The following is a 19,908-nucleotide window of genomic DNA, read 5'->3' on the forward strand; positions in this document are numbered from 1 at the left end:
TACAACACAGAGCCAGGCTTGACCCGGAAGGTTGGTGCTCAGAAATTGCCAACCAAGTGTGTAAAACCCTTCCATGGGATTTCCTATGCCACATGTGGAACACTGATAACTCACTCCCTTTTCCTATGTTGTAGAAGGCATTCTCAACTTGGGGTCTTACAGACCTCAGAGAGTTTGTCACTAGGACCATATTTCAATAATTGGATTCTTTTGTAACCTTACATGTTTTATTTTATTTCTATAAAAACATTATTCTGAGAAGGGGTCCACGGGCTTAATTAGCCTGACAAAAGGGTCCTGGCACCCAAAAAATGGGGCTAGAAATCCCTGTTTAGCTGGGCATGTTGCTGCCTACAATGAGATGACACTTCCCAGTTTGTTCTGACAAACATTGTGTTGTAGAAATGGTGTTTGCCATTTCTTCAAAGAGCCCTTAAGAAGAGGAAATCTGTCCTTCTTTCTCTCTTCCTTCTTCCTGATTCCAGATTGCAGACATAATGGCTGGAGCTGCAGTAGTTATGTTGGGCCTTGGGGATGGAAGCCACAGATGGCAGCACAACAGGATAGAAGACCCTGACAACGTGGAGGGCTTCATAGCCCCAGACCAACTATCTCCAGGCTGTGTCATATGAGAAGGAAGTAAGCTTCTAGTTTACTGAAGTTGCTGTTATTCTGGGCTTCTGGTATTTGCCGCCAGGCCTAAACCAAACTAGTGAAGCAAGTTTCTCTGATGATAAATTGAAAATGGTATTGTTTATCTGAAGAGTTTTCAGAAATCACTCTCATTCTAGAGAAAGAATCATTTCAAACCTAGATGATGACTCCTTTAGTGCCTGATCTTACCTCGCATATTTAAACAAGACTGAACTGGTGGAAACATATTTTATTCAGAGTTTCCGGTTTTGACACAGCTAATGGAATCGATGACCTTTGAAACTAATTTTTCAGCCATTTCTTTCACCTACTTTGTCTCCTTCAAAGAGCATTTGTGAGTAGCCTGGCTTTGTACTGACCGATTCTTCATTTATGAAAGTGACTATTCCTTACATCTTCAGAATCTTTAAAACCAAACAGTGAAGATTCTTCTGGCATGTCCATTACATTATTGATGGAGTCAGGATACGTGTACAATATCATAATTCTCAATGACACACTTTTTAAGGATGCTGTGGTTATGGAAAGGTAGAGAATAGCAGTGCCCATCCTCAGAAAGATGATTATGTAATTGGGACAATACGTGTGAAAAGGTAAACTGCATAGGACATGTGCCACAAGAATGGTGTCATCAGTAAGTGATAAGGTGACTTGAAAGAGGAAACAATTACAGTCCTTGGGAGGAGGGTATGGTTAAGATGCAAGGAAAAGGAATGACCTCAAGGACCAGAGAAATGAAGGAAATGGGTAGACCAGCTGGCTGGAACAAAGTCTAGCTCTAGTGATAGCCCTATAAAGTCTTTTCCTCCTCCTCCAGGTAGAATCCATACACCCTTCCATAGAGCTGTGTCTTTATATAACTTTCTGAAGGCTTTTTCTTCTTCTTCTTCTTCTTCTTCTTCTTCTTCTTCTTCTTCTTCTTCTTCTTTTTAAGATTTTATGTATTTATTTGAGAAAGAGAGAGAGAGAAAGAGAGAGCGCACAAGCAGGGCAAGCAACAGAGGGAGAAAGAGAGGCAGGCTCTCCACTGAGCAGGAAGCCTGATGCAGGGCTCAATCCCAAGACTCCAAGATCATGACCTGAACTGAAGGCTGATGCTCACCTGACTGAGCCACACAGGTGCCCCATGAAGGCTTCTACTATCATAAGAGGGTGATTATCCCCATGAACTCTCTTGGGGAATGGACATCCTTATTTTATAAGCACCACACCCACATGGGTTTCTAAAGTTTTCATGAATGAATATGATTTCTTACCAGTGTATAGACTAATATTTAAAATTATGTAAACAATTGGGGCACCTGGGTGGCTTAGTCAGTTAAGTGTCTGACTCTTGATTTTGGCTCAGGTCATGATTTCAGTGTTGTGGGATGGAGCCCTGCATCTGGGTGTGTGCTCAGTGGGTAGTCTGCTTGGATTCCCTCTCCTTCTCCCCCTCCTTCTGCTCACATTTTCTCTCTCAAATAAATAAATAAATAAATAAATAAATAAATAAATAAATACCAGTTTGATAGCATTTGGTACATTCACAATGTGGTGTCACCACCACCTCTCCCTGGCTCCACAATAGTTATTTCCACCACTCCAAAGTGAAACTCCAAACCCATTGAGCACTTTCTCCCATCTTCCCTTTTGTCTAGCCCCTGGCAACCACCAATCTGTGTTATGTCCATATGGATTTACCTCTTCTGAATATTTTATGTAAATGAAGTCAAACAATATGAGATCTTTTGTGTTTGGCTTCTTTCACTTACCATAATGTTTGTGAGAGTCATCCACATTGTAGAGCATATTAGTACCTCCTTCTTATGGCTGAAAAATACTCCATCCTGTGCACATAATACAATTTGCTTATCTGTTAGTGAACTTTTGGGCCATTCCCTTTGCTTTCAGCAAGGTCCTTACAAAAGGAACTATTTGAAAATCTGTAAATTTAGACAGGGTCTCATAGATATGAACAGAGGTCCTCCTGGGATCACCATGTCAGCCCATAACACCCTCAGTTTGAGAGTGCATTCAGCTCCCCCTGGCAGGGTTCAGAAAAACTCATAATTATAATCCTCATTTGTTTCTCAGCTTTACAACTTTGTGAGACAAACAGGATGGAAAAAATTTTCCCCACTTTATAGATGAGGAACCTGAATGCTGAAGTCAGGGGGCCTGACTGGAAGTGGTAAGAGTCAGGATGCAAGCCAGGTCTTATGACCAGATCTAGCCCCTACTGAGCACTTACCATTGACAAAAGCCACAGTGAAAGACAGAGTCTGGGTAGGAGGGAGCTTTGTGTGTCAGGAATAAATCTGATGGTGGATAAATGAAAGCGAACAATTGCAAGTCTGTAAAAGCTGGAATGAGCCTGGTCCCCAAGGACAGAGAATGTTTTTCTTGACCCAAACATGCCACCCTCGTTCTCCATCTTCTGCCCACACATCAAAGCATCTGACCGGGAATTCACATTTTGTCCCTGTGGGTCCCCTTCCTGCAGACTCGGAAAGGAGCTTTCCTGAATGTGGTGGGCATAGAGAGGGCAGAAAATGTTTGGAATGGGGGACTGGAGCGTGCTGCCTATCACAGAGAGGTGCTTAGGCAATGTTAGCAGAATGAAGGAATGAATTGAGTATGGTTCAAACACTTTTGAATCTTGCAACTTTTTCTACTAGGCGATCCATTCTTTTTGCCTTGAAAACAAAAGCCAAAATCTCCATCAAACAGTGGCTGTCTACAGGTCTGAACCTGTGCCTCACACCCTCCTCTAGGAGAGGAAGGGGAGTAGAGCTTCTTCTGTGCATTGGTGGGATGGTAGCTAGACTGCTGTAGTAAAGAGACCTCAACATCAGAGGTTTTAAGAACACATGTGTTTAGAGATGCCTGGGTGGCTTGGTGGTTGAGTGTCTGCCTTTGGCTCAGGGCGTGATACCAGGGTCCTGGAATCGAGTCCTGCATCAGGCTCCGTGCGCGGAGCATGCTTCTCCCTCTGCCTATGTCTCTGCCTCTCTCAGTGTGTCTCTCATGAATAAATAAATAAATAAATAAATAAATAAATAAATAAATAAATTAAATATTAAAGGAAAAAAGAACACATATGTTTAAATCCCTCTCCTGTATAGTTACAGGAGGGTGGGCAGCTTTGCTCTGCCTGGTCATTCAGAGACCCAGGTTCCTTCCAAGTCATTGCTCTGTCACTCCAGGGACACTGTTGTCATCTGCTCACCAAAGCTTTTCCTGCAAGCTCCAACTGCTCAGTTGGTGGGAAGAGAGAAAAGCCCTTAGGTGGGATGCCTCTTCTCTCGATATCCTGCAGAGGTTGCATGTAGCACTTCTACTGAAAGATGAAGATCTTGATCTTCATCACCTGAGCATGCTAGCTGTAAGGGAGGCAGGGAAGTGTAGTTCAGCTGTATGCCCCAGAAAAAGGGGATAACAAGCTTTGCATCTTTACCCTCCGCCATATGCTTGCAGCTTGCTTCTAGAAGGTAGCATAGAAGGGTCACCTCCATTCCCAGGCAGAAAGTCTCGCTCATTGGCTGGAGTCTTTTTCCTGACCTTTTCACTTTCACATGGAAGGAATCAACTTTGAAGGATGCATAGAACCCCAGGCTTTCCTGTGGGAGGAAGGACCCTGGGTCTGGAGAGGTAGAGGAGAGGGAAACTAATGGTTTCCATTGAGAGGGATGAAGCAAGCATGGCCTGGGTATGAGAGACACTCATTAATTCACCAGGGTGGTCTCCTCTGAGACTTGGAAAAAGTAAATCTTGGCCAAGACATTCAGCTTCCTGCAGTGGGCAATAACTACGTGGAGTTTTTTTTTTTTTTTTTTTTAGATTTATTTATTCGTGAGAGAGAGAGAGAGGCAGAGACATAGACAGAGGGAGAAGCAGGCTCCCTGTGGGTAGCCTGATGTGGGACTCGATCCCAGGACCCCGGGATCACACCCTGAGCTGAAGGCAGAGGCTCAACCATGGAGCCACCTAGGTGCTCCACTATGTGGAGTTTTCAGAAAAGTTTCTGACAATACAGGGATTTATATAAATTTTCAAGGTGACTTTAGGGAAGATACCAATGCTCCCCCAAATGCACACATGCACACACACCCAGTACATTCCTACTGGGGGCCCCTGGTAACTGGGGAGGTGGGGCTGGCTGACCCAGCCCATGTCTTATGATGATTGACGGCTTGGAAGTAAGCCCTGAACACCCAGGGAAGCTGGCCCAAGAAGATCTGGTCTCCATCAGATGGCATCCATGTCTTCTCAGCCATCTGCCATGAACTGTCCAGCTGTGCTTGCCCTAAGCCAGAACCAGTTCTCTCAGACTTCTGGGACTCTCAAAAACAAAAGCTCTCTCCTAGGTTCTTAGGACAACATCCGGATGCTGTTAGGGAAGAAAAAACTGGCAAGCAAGGAATGCAGCACGGGGCCAGCCGTCTTCACGATTCAGAGGCTGTCGGACTCCAAGCCACCCCGGCCTCCCTGCCTCTGGCCTCCTTCACAGCGCAGTGGCCAGCAGTGACAACTGGGGTCGCAGCAGCCCACGCACTGGCCCCGCAGCAGAGCCCCTCCAGGCCTCGGCTTCCTACCAGGAAGGGTACAGATTTCTCCATTTTATTCCTCAGAAGATCAGCTGCCCACACCGTGGAAATTTTGATACCATTTCCAGCAGCTTCCTGTTCATCTCATCCCTAAGAAGGTGCTGGGGATTGTCTCAACAGTGTCAAAATGTGAGATAAATTTTCATGCCAGCAGCAGGCCAGAATCACCAGGGGTTGGGGGTGGGGCAGAGGGACGGGACGGGGAGTGAGCAGTCTCAGGCTGACACACTGCAGACCAAAGAAACACCGTGAGCTCTTTTCCGGCTCCAGGAATAAAGACTCCCCCAGAGGGCTGCACTGTTCTTCCCTATTATGGAGATGCGGCTTGGCAGAGGAGCACCGTTCCCAATAAACAGAGGTGGGCAGCACCCGTTCCCCGTCTTTTCCTTTGGGAGTCATACAGGCTCCAGTGGTGGCAGAGAAATCCTCCCCACCACGGCTTTCACTTTGTTTAAATCGACAACACCTTGTGGGGTTTATTGCTGTTCTTGGGGCCCGGGCCTTATTTGGTCTTTGGAAGCGACCAAACATCCCTGCTGAGTCATGGCCCTTGTACTATGCTGGTTGGTACATGGGGGAGAGAAGGACAGAGGGGCTTTAAAAAAAAAAAAAGAATTATTTATTTGAGCGGGTAGGGAAGGGGCAGAGGGAGAGAGAGAATCTCAAGCCAATACCCCGGTGAACAGGCCATGTGCAGGACTTGATCCCAGGACCCTGAGATCATGACCTGAGCCAAAATCAAGAGTGGGACACTCAAATGACTGAGCCCCCCAGGCGCCCCCCAGAAGGTCCTTCAAAAAACTCAGAAGATGAGGCAAAGACACGGGGGCGTACATATGTTGTTTACGTCCATCCTGGTGTTATGAAGTGCCATTGCTTTTGTGGACACAGTGGACTCTCTCTTTGATGAGAAGGGAACTCTGCAGGCTGTTTGATGTCGCTGATGGAAGGAGAGGCAGGGTGCGCATCACAGGAGACATGTCGTCACACACACTGGGTTCTGACTCTTGGCAGCTCACCTACTGGCCGTGTTCCCCCAGGACAGCCATGGAGCCTCCGTGAGACTCAGTTGCTTCGTTGGGAAAATCGAACTAAGAACACTGCAGAAGGCGAGGGCGAGTGGAATGGGCACAGGGCCTCCTGTGGTCACAGTTAGCTTTGGCAGATTTGCCATGGGTCAGGCTCAGGAACCTCTTCTCACTCGTCACGAGGGTGTGTGTTCCCACAGTGGCCAGTTAAGGCCACCCTGTCCCACGGAGACGGATGTATAGACCAGAGTGCCCAAGGTTGATTCAGAGTGAGGAATTCGGTCACCAGCAGCACCGGGCAGACATTCCCAGCTGATGGTGAGTAATGGGGGACGATGTCTGGTAGGCGTGGCTAAGGAACAAGGGGAACCAGTGAAATCTGCTGAATGCAAGGGTCTCGTATCTCCACCCCATGGTCCCACAAACAGCCTGCACTGAGATTCTCCATCGTGCAGATTTATTAGCTCCCCAGCCAGGGTCCTTTCCCCCTTCTGACAACACTCACATTTTTATCTAGGCATCACCAGCCACACCCCATGGGCTCCAGAGCAACAGACTCCACCCCCAGGTCCCACTCCAGACTGGACCATGACTGGGGCCCCAAAACCCATAAAAAATTCCATACTCCCACCAAGTCAGCAGGAGAGGCAGCTACGTGATTTTGTCTGACCCAGTCAGGATGGGCCTCAGGAATCTTGCTGGAAATGTGGGGGCAGACCACTCTCACTTCTGTCCTCTGTAGGATGTGGATATGCTCCTAAAACAGCTGCAGCTGATTTAGCTGCAGCTCCAAGAAGGGCAGGCTGAGGATTAGGCTGACCCACGGGGGAGGGCGTAGCTGAGAGAATAGGAAAACACATCTGGAATCCTGATTAAGCTGTGCCTGAAGCTCACTTCTTCCAGACAAACGCTTTTCAATCAAAGCGGGGGGGGGGGGGTTAACTTGGGTGGTACTACCCCTTGGGGCATTTCAGAGATGTATAGGGTTCTTTTGGTTGTCACAGTGATTGGGGATGGTGCATGTTCCTGGCACTTCATTTGCAGGTGCTAGGGATGTTAAGTATTCTGTAATGTGTTGACTTTTCTACTCAACGAGAACTCTGTAGTCCTGCAAGACTTATGTATGTCTTATTTGACATCAATGTTGGTGAAAACTCTGTTGTTTTAGTCTGGGTTGTCCCAAGGAGCAGAGCTCAAAGTATAAGCTTATGTGTGGCTTATTTAGGAGGCAATTTTAGGAAGCAGAGAGAATTTAATGATAAATTTTATATGTCAAGTCAACTGGGCCTCAGAGTGCCCAGACATTTGGCTAAACATTCTAAGTGTGCCTGTGAAGGTGTTTTTGGATGAGGCTGACATTTGAATTAATAGACTGTATAAAGCAGATTGTTCTCCTTAATGGTGTGGGCCTCATCTAATCAGTTGAAGGCCTAAATAGGATAAAAGGCTGAGTAGGCTGTGTCCAGCTCTCTCTGCATCTTAGAGCTGGGACATGAGTCTTCTGCTGCCCTGGATTCAGATTCTTTTTTTTTTTTAATAATTTTTTAAGACTTATTTATTCATTCAGAGAGAGAGAGAGAGAGAGAGAGAGAGAGGCAGAGACACAGGCAGAGGGAGAAGCAGGCTCCATGCAGGAAGCCCGACACGGGACTCGATCCTGGGTCCCCAGGATCACACCCCAGGCCACAGGAGGTGCCAAACCGTTGCACCACTGGGGCTGCCCTGGATTCAGATTCTAACTGAAATGTACATTATAGGCTTTCCGGCTTCTCAGGCTTCAGACTTGGATCGAACTACACCATCAGCTCTCCTGGATCTCCAGCTTGCTGACTGCAGATCTTGGAAGTGCCCAGCCTCCATCCTCATGTGAGCTAGTTCTAGTTCCTTATAATAAATAAAACACCTGTGTGTGACACACACACACACACACACACACACACATATATGAAGGTATATACAGGTATATGAAAGGATATGTACATAAAGGTTTCCCCCACTTTTTGAAAGTTCGTGTTATGTACTTTTTTATGAAAGATCTGCGCTAGTACCTGTTCTCGCTAACTGAAAGATATTCACAGACTATTTTCACTTTTAAGAGAAAAGGTGAAAAGAAAAAATTGCCTCAACATCCATTTTGCAGGAGGCTGTTACAGGGGCAGCACCTGGAGCAGTGAGAAGGGCCCCCCGGCTCCTTCCTCAGGACCCACACACAGCATCTCAGCATCAGGCCGCCACAACCCTGAACTGTGTCTGTGAGCCTCTGTGCTTTTTCTTGACTTGGTTTGTGCATCCATTAGCAAGATGAGTCCTTATGGTATTAGAAAGGCCTGCAGGGGTTATTTTTGGGGGTCTGGGAATGCTCAAATAATTTTCCATATAAATTAAGATAGCTGCTTCTTCATCATACACTGTTGGGCTCGTGAAAGATTTTGTAGGAGCACTTTACTTTCAGATAGCTGGGGAGGCCCACAGATGTAGGTCTCCCATCATTCTGTTTCTCTAAAGAACACTGACTAATCCAGAGGGTGACATAAAGAAGGAGAAAGGCCACTGGTAGTCATAGGGTTCAATCCTGCCTGAAGAAGGAGAGGCGAAGGCATCCACCCATGGTTCCTTGCTGCCACCTCCTCTCTGTGCATATGCTGTAAGAGAGCCCCCCTGGGTGATGCCTGGGTGGTTCAGTGGTTGAGTGTCTGCCTTCGGCTCAGAGCATGATCCCAGGGTCCTGAGATCAAGGTCTGCATCAAGCTCTGTGCACAAAGCCCTCTGCCTATGTCTCCCTCTGCCTATGTCTCTGAATCTCTTTCTCTGTGTCTCTCATGAATAAATAAATAAAATCTTAAAATATATATATATATATATATATATATATATATATATATATATATATATATATATAAAGAGAGGCCCCCCGCCCCCCGCCCAGCAGCCATGACATGGAGAAGCCAGAACAGAAAGTCAGAGTCCCAGAGTGTCCCCCAGGCAAACCCCCCTTTGCTAAAGGCTGAAGTCTGCACAGGAGTGAGCAGCACAGCAAGAGCTGGAATACCAGTCTGGCAGGCAGAGTATCGGTCCCGATCCCCAGAACCTATATGTGTTGCTCTGCAGCAAAAGGGACTTTGCAGGTGTGCTCGTGTGCAGGACTTTGAGGTGGACAGATTGCCCTGGGTCATCTGGTGGGGCCTGATGGCATCACCACATCCCTGATAAGAGCGGCCCCTGAGAGTCTGAGTCAGAGAAAAAACAGCCTCGGGAACTCCTTGACTTCAGCACAGAAGCTGGTTTTGGTTTGGGGCTTCTGGCTTCTAGAACTGTAAGAGAATAAGCATGTTAAGAGTGGCTTAAGCATGTTAGGAGTGGCTATGTTTGGTGGAAATTTGTTACTGCAGCCATGGAAAGTGCATACATGAGGAGGGTCTGAGCGGACACGGGGCATCTGATACACCTGACTACAGACAATGGAGCCCAGAAGCTAATCCATTCAAGTGAAAACCCAGAGCACCTTTCCTTTCTTTCTTTTTTTTTTTTTTCTCAAAGATTTTATTTATTTATTTGAGACAGAGAGCACACACATGTGAGCAGGGAGAGGGGCAAATGGAGAGGGAGAGAGAATCTCAGGCAGACTCCGTGCTGAGCGTGGAGCCCAACATGGGACTGGATCCCACAACCCTGCAATCATGACTTGAGCTAAAACCAAGAGTCAGACATTTAACCAACTGAGCCAGGCAGGTGCCCCCAGAGCACCTTCTCCTCAATGTACAGTAGACAAGGCTTTCCAGGGAACACTGGCCTCCACTTTATCCAGAGCTTCACTGAGAGCAGGTCCCCATTTCAGGAAATCCCATCAGCTAAGGCAGAGCTCCTTGTGCTAGCTGACCCATGAATCAACACCCATCACTCTGTGCTTGTCACAGTCATGTTGTATGGAGCTTCCAACACAGGCACCAGCATCTTACACCCCTACCACCACCTGTAAGACAGGCCTGATATTTTGCAGGTGGCATCCTACCACCCCCCACCACTTCATTCCTTCGGAACTGCACTCTTCCACCAAGCTGTGATTCAGTCTAAAAATTACTCCCCGCCAAGTGCTCTAAGCAACCCACTCTGCTGGAGTCAGTACCCGAGACCATGCTCTTCCAATTCAGAACAGGTAGATGCCTTGGCTCTAGGCCACTCCATTCTCCCTACTCTGGGGCCTTGGCTCAGACCCCTCCTGGGAGGCCCCCACCCCCAAGGTGGTGACCAGAGCCTCTTACCACCTTTCACTGGGCTGCTGTGCTCATCACATCTGTCTCTCAGTTTGCAATGTGCCTGGCGATTTCTCTCTCCCCCTCTAAATGCAAGCTTCTTGAGAATGGAAGCTGTGACCTGTCCCCTGATGGGGAGTGGGAGCTCAATAAATCTTTGGTAAAACCAGGTGTGCAGAGGGACACAAGGGTCACCCGCTGCCGAATGGCCCTCAGTTGGGGGAGTCACAGCACAGGTCAGGGCCAGGGAGGAGCCAGGGATGCTTGAGATCAGCAGCATCTTACTCAGGACTCACCACAGTGAGTCACAGGACCAGTCAGGGCCATGGTGGAGGATGCAGCACAGAGGTGGGCTGCAACTGTCCTGGGGGACATGGACAGGTGTCAGGGGTCTGGGTAGCAATAACTGCGTGCCGGGTGATGACACTGGAGGCCAAAGTGTACAGCTGCTGGGTGGGCTGGGCATCCTCCCTGGGTGGTCCCAGTCTAGTTCTCCAGCTCCCAGTCAATTACCTACCCTTCCAGTAAACCCCTAGCTCCAACCTGTCTCAGATTCTTGCCTACCCACCCCAGCTTCCTTCTTCCCATGTCTCCCATCAGACCTCCACCTCACCACCCCCCCATCCCTGGGTGGGATCCACCCGGCTCTCCAGTGCTCCCCCTGCCCCGCACATATCAGGGTTCAGTTCCCGGTTTCCCCTATGCTCTGGCTGCCCCAGGATACCGCCCTCACTCCCCAGGCCTGCCGGGATTGTTGGGATTCCCACTCTCGTGAGACAGACCCAAAATCTGGAGATGCCATTAACTCAAGACCCATGCTCTTTTGTTCATAGGCTCCTATGTTTCATTTCACTCTCTGGCACTATGTGTAATGAGAAACTATTTTCTTAGTTTAGAAGGAGTGCGACCTGCCCAGGGTCAGCTTTGGTTTCTCCCCGCTCTGCCCAGGGGCCCACCAGGACCATAGGAAAGTGACATTAATCTTTAGTGATTCTTTATTTTGTTAACCTGTGAAGGGCTCCAGGCTCAATGGAATTCTCTTGATAGAGGAGAGTAGAGAGATTAGTTCTGCCCCCCTGCCACAAGGCCCGGAATGCGTGCCAGCCCTGGTCCACATGTGACGGAGAGGCTGTCAGTGTCTCACCAGCTCTGGGCTGGGCACAAGCTCCCCACTGTGTGAATGCAGAATGGAGGCACAGAGGGACTCCCTAAAGGTCACACAGCTAGCGACCAGCAGTCCTGGATGCTAAGCCCTGTAAGATGGAAATAAGAAGCAAAAAGGCAAATGAGGGAAGAATGAGGAAAAAGAGAGCAGCAGAGTATAACACCTCCTGGAAAACCATTAGGATTCCCTGACAATCTTCGTCTTCCAGAAGCTGGGGCAAAGAGCTAGCACAAGGGACTGTGGGCCAAGCACTACACATTTTCCTTAAAAAAATAAAAAGAAAGAAAGAAACTACTCTAGGTTTTAAAGTCCATTGGCTGGGGGACCAGAGAGAACCATCTCCTGTCCCTTCTCCAAAACAACAAACTTCCTTTTACAAAAAGGGGACCACAATGGCGATTTAACACAAATGCAACTCTTCTGAAAAAACTTGCATATAGTATTTCACAGTACCACCAGAGCCTCAGAGCTGATGGCACTGGGTTGTGATAAAAGACAGAGACCCACGTGGATGCAGTTTTGGGTCTGGATGCCTCCCAGGCCTCGGAGCTCCAGGAGACTGTCCTCAGCCCGCACCCCATTCTGCCCGGCAAGCAAAGTGTGGTGTATCCAACAACACACAGGAGGCTCAGTCCCTGGGCTCTGGGGCTCAGAGCTGACACAGCGGGGTCTGTAACCCTAAAGGTCCATTGTGTTGACCAATAGTGGTCAGGCCCCCAGAGAAGGGCTTCTCCATTCCTCTTGCCCTGTATTTTCAAAACACAAGGTGATTCCATCTGAAGGCCACGAGCCTATGGGCTGTGTGGCTGCCAAAACTGCGGATGGATGCTGTTTCTGGAGCAGGGACATCTGAGCACTGGAAGAATGTGGGTAAGAGACGAATTAGTTAAGTGGCTCAGCCCTCTGCCCAGTGTGGGTGGGACGTGCTCATGGGCCACATAGCAGCATTTCCAGGAGGGCCTCCAGCACCGTGGGCTCCCAGGTGTGGTTCTGGAGGCCCTCAGAGAGCAGTCTGCCTCAGCCGAGCAAGCCGGTCATGGAACATTCTGCAGTGCTAACCAACCCTTTAGTCTGTATACACAGTTGGTTCTCATGACTTGCAGTGATCGTGGTCTGTAAGATCACCACAAACACGGAGTGACTGATTCCAAACTGTTGTTCCTACTGGAAACGCAGGACCAGATTCCTACGTGTCTCTGCTCACAGTATCTTTGTCAACTGATTGGTACATACCTTGTTTTATGTGTGTTTCTGTATAGAGAAACCATATTTAGTACATACTGTTGTTTCACTGACCTTGAACTCGTGCCTGAATAAGACGTAGCTAACACAGTTTTCTCTATAGGCACCTCACAGCCTTCTATGTTCAGGATTGCTGCACTGCACACCACTCTGTGCTTGGGGACCAATTCAGACAGCAAAGCCACGCCCTAAAAAGCACAGAAAGTTGAGAAATGTGGGACTAAATAGACCACAGGAAGGACACTTGTTCTCAGCACATAAGAGTGAAACAGGAGACAGAGTGCCATCTTATTGGACCTTAGCTTGGAGCACACACATCAGGCGATCAGTCATCATGAGTCTGGGCATGTCTGCAAATGACTCAGGAAGCACTACAAGTATTGATCAGGGGTTACAAAAATGTTAGTGGGTAGGTGAATTCATACACACACAATGATGAGTAAGGAGGATGGAGTGTGTGTTGATCCCCATGTAACTGACATGAAATGAGACCCCGACTTTTTTTATTATGTTAATTAGTGAAGTATGGAAGGCTAAGATGCAAATAGTTTTAATTTTATAAAAAGATGTAATAAGATTTAATTAAATTTTCAAGAGTTTATAAAAATTTTATTTAAATAATTTTGATAAAAATGTTTATATTCATTAATTAGAATGATTTGGCCTTCACTTTTATTTATTTATTTATTTATTTATTATTTTTTTATTTTTTTAAAGATTTTATTTATGTACTCACGAGAGACATGGAGAGAGAGGCAGAGACACAGGCAGAGGGAGAAGCAGGTTCCCTGCAAGGAGCCCAATGCAGGACTCAGTCCCACGACCCCAGGATCATGCCCTGAGCTGAAGGCAGAAGCTCAACCGCGGAGACACCCGGGCATCCCGGCTTTTACTTTTAATTGGCAAGTTTATATATTTTATTTTTTTATTTTTAATTTTTTTAAAGAGATTTTTTTTAATTTTATTTATTTAGCTTTTTAAAGTAGGTTCCATGCTCAACATGGCTTAAACTCACAGCTCTGAAATCAAGAGTCACATACTCTACTGACTGAACCAACCAGGCACTCGATATCTAAGTATTTTATTTTATTTTGATATTTAAGTATTTTAAAAGAAAAATAATTTTCGGCACCTGGATGGCTCAGGTCATGATCCTGGAGTTCCAGGATGGAGTCCCACGTCAAGCTTCCCACAGGGAGCCTGCTTCTCCCTCTGCCTATGTCTCTGCCTCTCTCTGTGTCTCTCATGAATAAATAGATAAAATTACATTTATAAAAAAATTAAAAAGAGAAAGGAAAATAATTTTCTAAAAAAACATGTCATTTTGTTTATGTTTCCTTTATATTTTTGTGAAAATATATTAAAATTTGTGAAAAAAATAAAATTTTGTGTACTTTGAATATAATTGCTTTTATTATTTACCCTTTAGGTCATTACTGTTTGGAAAATAAATTATGTGAATATCTAATTATAATTATAATGAATAATGTTACTAAAATGAAAACAATAAAAACAATTTATATGGAGGGGTGCCTGGGTGGATTAGCTGGTTAAGCATCTGACTCTTGGTTTCAGCTCAGGGTGCACTCAGGGTCATGAGATGAAGTCACATGCCAGGCTCTGAGCTTGGGGGGCAAGGTATGGTCTGCTTGAGACCCTCTCTCTCTACCTCTCCCTCTGTCTCCACCCCCTGCCTCTGACTCTCTCTCTCAAAGTCTTTCAAAAAATTTATATGGACCAAATACTATGATAATATGTGAATTGTGCATGTCTTTATCTTGTTACTCATCTAGAAACCACCAGTCCATCATCAAACAGCAAGCATGTCCTACAATAATAAAATGTGGATGTCTTTGATATTTTGGTGACTTATGGTCACATAAAAATCATAGCTTTACATATATTTTTAAATGTTTTTGCTATAAAAATAATACGAGGGTGGAATATGTCTTATTTAGGAGCTTATTGGTGTGATTTATTGCCTCTCGCTATTTAGACACAGAGCATGAGGGGCTCTATTTGTGCTCTTGCCCTGGGGCCCACGTGCATCGGGTGAGGGGCTGTTACCATGGAGACTGAGGGTTTTGGGGTGTTTGGTGTGTCATGAAGAGCAACAGCCAGCCCAGCACACATGTTGATATTCTGGTCAAGCCCAAACCCAAACTTCAGAACGAGGCAAAATGACAGCTTCGAATTAAGCTGGAAACCCCAGCAACCTGCTAAACATCATCCCAAGGCTGGAGAAGCCACCTGGCGGGCTGGTAGTGTTAGTGGAGGGGTTCAGAGCATGCAGGGTGGCCCTGATAGGAGGGCCGAGGCAGGGGGAGGATCCCTGTGGAGGCTGGGGGGAGGGGGCAGAAGGTCCTTTGTTTGCTTGGCTGATCCGAACAGAGGCTGAATACCGGGCACCATCCTGCTCTGGAGGGAATGCCACACGCCTCTCCAGTGGGGCTGCATCCAGGTCCTGGGTGCACTCACAGCTCCATCACTCTGAGCACGGAAGGTTCTAGGCTGCAGAGCCGTGTCCTGGGGCTCCCACCTCTGACTATCCCTGAGCCAAGGCTCCTCCCGAGTGTGTCTGCAGGGAGCTGAGGACCACGCATGGAGGCTGTCCTCCCAGAGATGCTTCCAGCCGGGATTGTGAACCCTCTGAGCAAAGATTTAGGGGAGGTGAAGCCTTGGGGAACACAGAAAGTGACCTGGGCTCTACTTCCAGTTTCTCATTTCCGTACTAACTAGCTTTGCGACCTTGGACGATTGCTTTAACCTCTACGGGCCTCTGCTTCCTCATCTTGAAAACAATAGCATAGTCTTAGGTGATCTTTAAGGTCTCTCTGGCTTTGGAACTCCACGGCTGATCTGCCAGAGGGATTCCTTCTGTGTGTTTTGGACTATGTCCAGTATCAGGATTACTTACTCCAAAAGGCAGTTGTTCTTTTGTCTGTTGGTCTCAGGGGGAGCCCAGAAATTTTATGATGTTATGGGCCAGGGAGTGACTGGCAGCCGGGGCCCCCTATCTCTGCGCCCTCATCACTGGAGATGGCGCAGACCCACTGGTGGAGGTCACCCCAGCCTTATTCTCTGGTCACCCTCACTACCTTCAAGGAAGGGCCCATAAGACAATAGCCTCTTTGATGGTACCAAGTCTATGGGACTGTGACAAGCACCCCTTGGCTTCGGCTTGTAACCTTTTTAAGCCGTGACGTATCCTTATCCATTTATTCCGTAAATATTTAAATAGGGGTTGAGGGGCAGCCCGAGTGGCTCAGCGGTTTAGCGCCGCCTTCCGCCCAGGGTGTGATCCTGGAGACCCCGGATCGAGTCCCACATCGGGCTCCCTGCATGGAGCCTGCTTCTCCCTCTGCCTGTGTCTCTGCCTCTCTCTCTCTCTGTCTCTCATGAATAAATAAATAAAATATTTTTAAAAAAAATAAAAAAAAATAAATGGGGGTTGATACTACCTACATCATAGTATGGCTGTCAAGAGTGAGCAGTTCATAGAGAACTGTGGATGGTGCCCTACAAAAAAAATGCCAATAAACTTTAGCTGTGGAGCACCTGCTACAGGCCAGGCACGTGCTAGACGCCCGATGCCAAAAGGAGGAAGGCCAGCCCCCATGGGAGCGGATGGAGGGGAGTCGGGCATGCGCACAGCAGCCAACCGTGGGAGATGATGTAACCCAGGAGGAACAGCAGTTATGGGGGTGTGGACAGGGAGGTGCTGATCCCTTCTGGGGCGGGAGAGAAGAATGGAAGGTCTGGTGGACATCCGTGGCTCCCCTACACCCAGTATCTCATCCCTTCCACTAGGCAGGTAGGGCTGATCCCAGGTAAGGGCCGGTGATCCAAGTATGGCCAATCACAATATCTACATCCCTGGCAACAATCACTGGCTCAGAGGTGAGCAGGTGACACACAAGGGGACAGTCAGAAAGTTACTGAGGACTTTCATCAGACCTACCAGAAAAGCTTTCATTCTCTCTTGGTCTAGGATCGTGAGTTTTAAGGAAAAAGCATGCCTAGAGCTCCTAGTGACAATCTCTAACTGTAAGTAGAGAGAAACTGAACCTATGTCAGAGGATAAAGCTGGGAGGGAAGGAGAAAGACAGGGAGATAAAAGAAACAGACACAGAAAGGAATCATGGCATTCTAAACCCCTGGAGCCAGCTATGCCTGAAGCTACAACCACTCCTAGTTACATCAGCCAGTAAAGCACCCCTTTGCCAAGACTAGATTACGTAGGGTTTCACACATTTGCAATAATCAGCCTTGGCTAATACAGAACATTTTTGGCCTGCTTTAAATACAGAAAAATTTAAAGGAGAGAACATGTGAGCTGAAATTTGAAGAACATGCAGAATTTTATCAGATAAAGAAGTAACATTAATCCTTGGGATTCAGGCACAAATCATTCCCAGAAATTCTTGGGATGTCCCCCAAATCATATCCTGCATTTTCACACTTACTTTACTTGTTTTTAAATGTGAATGAATGACGTAATAACAAATGATGGGTCATGTTTCTGTGGTAGGGTTTTATAATAGGTTTTTCAGAGGCTGCCCTTTTTAAAAAGGATATAATAATAAATGCACAATTTATGGTTGTTAAGAGGAAATATATGATGCTTGTAGATTATATATTTCAGTAATGAAAAAAATCTCTACCTGAAGTAGACATTTGTAACAGAAAACATTGAAAGGAGAGATGATTCATAGAAAATAAATACCAAATGCAAGTCATTTAAACAGAGAAGGCATTAATTGCCCTAAAGAACCAGCTCTGGGATGCCTGGGTGGCCCCGTGGTTGAGCATCTGCTTCTGGCTCAGGTTGTGATCCCTGTATGATGGAGTCACGCATGGGGCTCCTCGAAGAGAACCTGCTTCTCCCTCTGCCTGTGTCTCTGCCTCTCTCTCTCTGTCTCTCATGAATAAATAAATAAAATATTTTTTAAAGTGTTTTGTTTCCTTACCCTGATTTATGTTTTGCCTCTGAACTCAATATTGTTTTTGGTAATTCAGACTTTAGACCATCAGCAGGTTCCATGGCCACAACCCTTTCGCTTCCTGTGTCTTTCTTCCCAGGGTCCAGCCAGGCGGGTGGGTGTTCAGCAGAGTCCATGCACTCTGGCTGGTGGGAAGGCAGGCTGCTCATAGCCCTGCTCCACCTTGGGGGTCTCCAGGCAGCTTTTGGCTTTCCCCCAGAATCCACCCTCGGTCTAAGACCATGCAAGGGCCAGACACCCTGACTTCTGGGCAGTTCAGTGCCCCTCCTCTCCTCATCTCTGTCCCCACCAGTTCCAGGGCCCTCAGCCACCCTTACCACTGAGCTCTGCCTCCAGTTTACCGAGACCATCTGTCTCTGCATCTACTTGTGTGGGCTTAGAGGGTGGCTCCAAGAGAAAGAAGCCCTGGGGGATGTGGGGCCACCTGTGTGCACCCCTGCTCTCTACCACCTCAGCCCCATGTTGCTGGTTGTCCAATTTCTAGAAACAGGTGTCTCAGCTGCTTGCCCATTTTGTTGTTGTTGTTGTTTAAGCTGCCCACTATTTCTAGTACCTGTCCCTCTGACATGGCCAGATATGAAAGCCCTTCCCTAGTTTCCAGCAGAAAATTGCATTATTGTTTCTACACACTGTCCAGGTTTATAACATGTATGTTCTGTCAGGCAGTCTTTCTTTTCTTTTTAGCAACAATTCTATATTTTTAAAAAAGATTTTATTTATTGATTCATGAGTGACACAGAGAGGGGCAGAGACATAGGTAGAGGGAGAAGCAGGATCCCTGCAGGGAGCCCAATACGGGACTCGATCCCAGGACCCCGGGGTCACGCCCTGAGCCAAAGGAAGACGCTCAACTGCTGAGCCACCCAGGCATCCCAGCAACAATTCTATATTTAAATGGACTCAATATTCTCCCCCAGGTCTTTTTACAGTGATCTCTCCATTCTTGGTTCTTCATTTCATTCATTCCCTACAGGCTTGATTTTATAACAAGCAGGTTATTTTTTTTTTTTTTTCAGGAAGGACTAAGTGTGCTCCATTCCCTAAGCCCTTTGTGAACACCTGCCTTTTGTCTTCCTACTGAAGTGGCACCCCGTCTGGCCATCCTTCTTGGTCACGCTCTCCTTACAGTGCTGCTTTCTTCCCTAGTTATTTCCCTAGTGATTAAAAAGACCTTGTGAAATGTTTAGAATATTGTTTCCTTTATTCTTCTGAAATATTGACACCTGCAGGAATGTGCATAATGTACAGATGGAAAGTCATCATAACACACCGCATGAACTCATCAGGCAGCTGGAACCTGGAGCGTCGCTGCTGTGGGTGCCCTCTCTGTGCTCCTCCCATGCTCACCTCCCAATCCAGTCCTCACAGGGAAGCACTACCCTAGTTCCTTCAGAGATTGACCGTGACATTATCTTCCAGTGATACACCACCTAATTTTGTTTGCTTTTTAATGTGATAAACACAGTCTGTTTCTGAGATTCGGCAACACGGATGTGTGTGGCTGTGGTTCATTTATTATGGCTGTGGTAAGGAGCATAATCAATGTATGAATTTATGAATAAACTTCAATGTCCTTACCCATTCAGGGGACAGTCAGGTTGCTTCTGTTTTTTTTTTTTGTTTTTTTTTTTCCCCTACCACAAGCAGTACTGTTACGAACATTCTTATGCCTGACTTCCCACATAACTGCAATCACTTTTGTAGAATATAAATGATATATCCAAGTGTGAAATCAGTAAGATTGCAGCCAAGGTACACATTCAGGTTTGCCAGCTAATGCCAGATAGTTAGAGGTTAAACAAGCCAGCAACAATGGTAGACGGCCTTCCCCTGGCTCCATCTCCCTACCTGGAATGTCACTGTATGTGGGAGACAGAGTCCCCTGGCCTGTTGTTGCTCACCTGAAGTGGTTTGTTTTTTCTGTGAAAATGGTTGAAGAATTTTTTTCGAATTTTTTAAAAAAGATATTTTTATTTA

Source organism: Nyctereutes procyonoides, unplaced genomic scaffold, assembly GCF_905146905.1.
Source record: "Nyctereutes procyonoides isolate TBG_1078 unplaced genomic scaffold, NYPRO_anot_genome, whole genome shotgun sequence".
In the NCBI taxonomy this organism is placed as follows: Eukaryota; Metazoa; Chordata; class Mammalia; order Carnivora; family Canidae; genus Nyctereutes; species Nyctereutes procyonoides.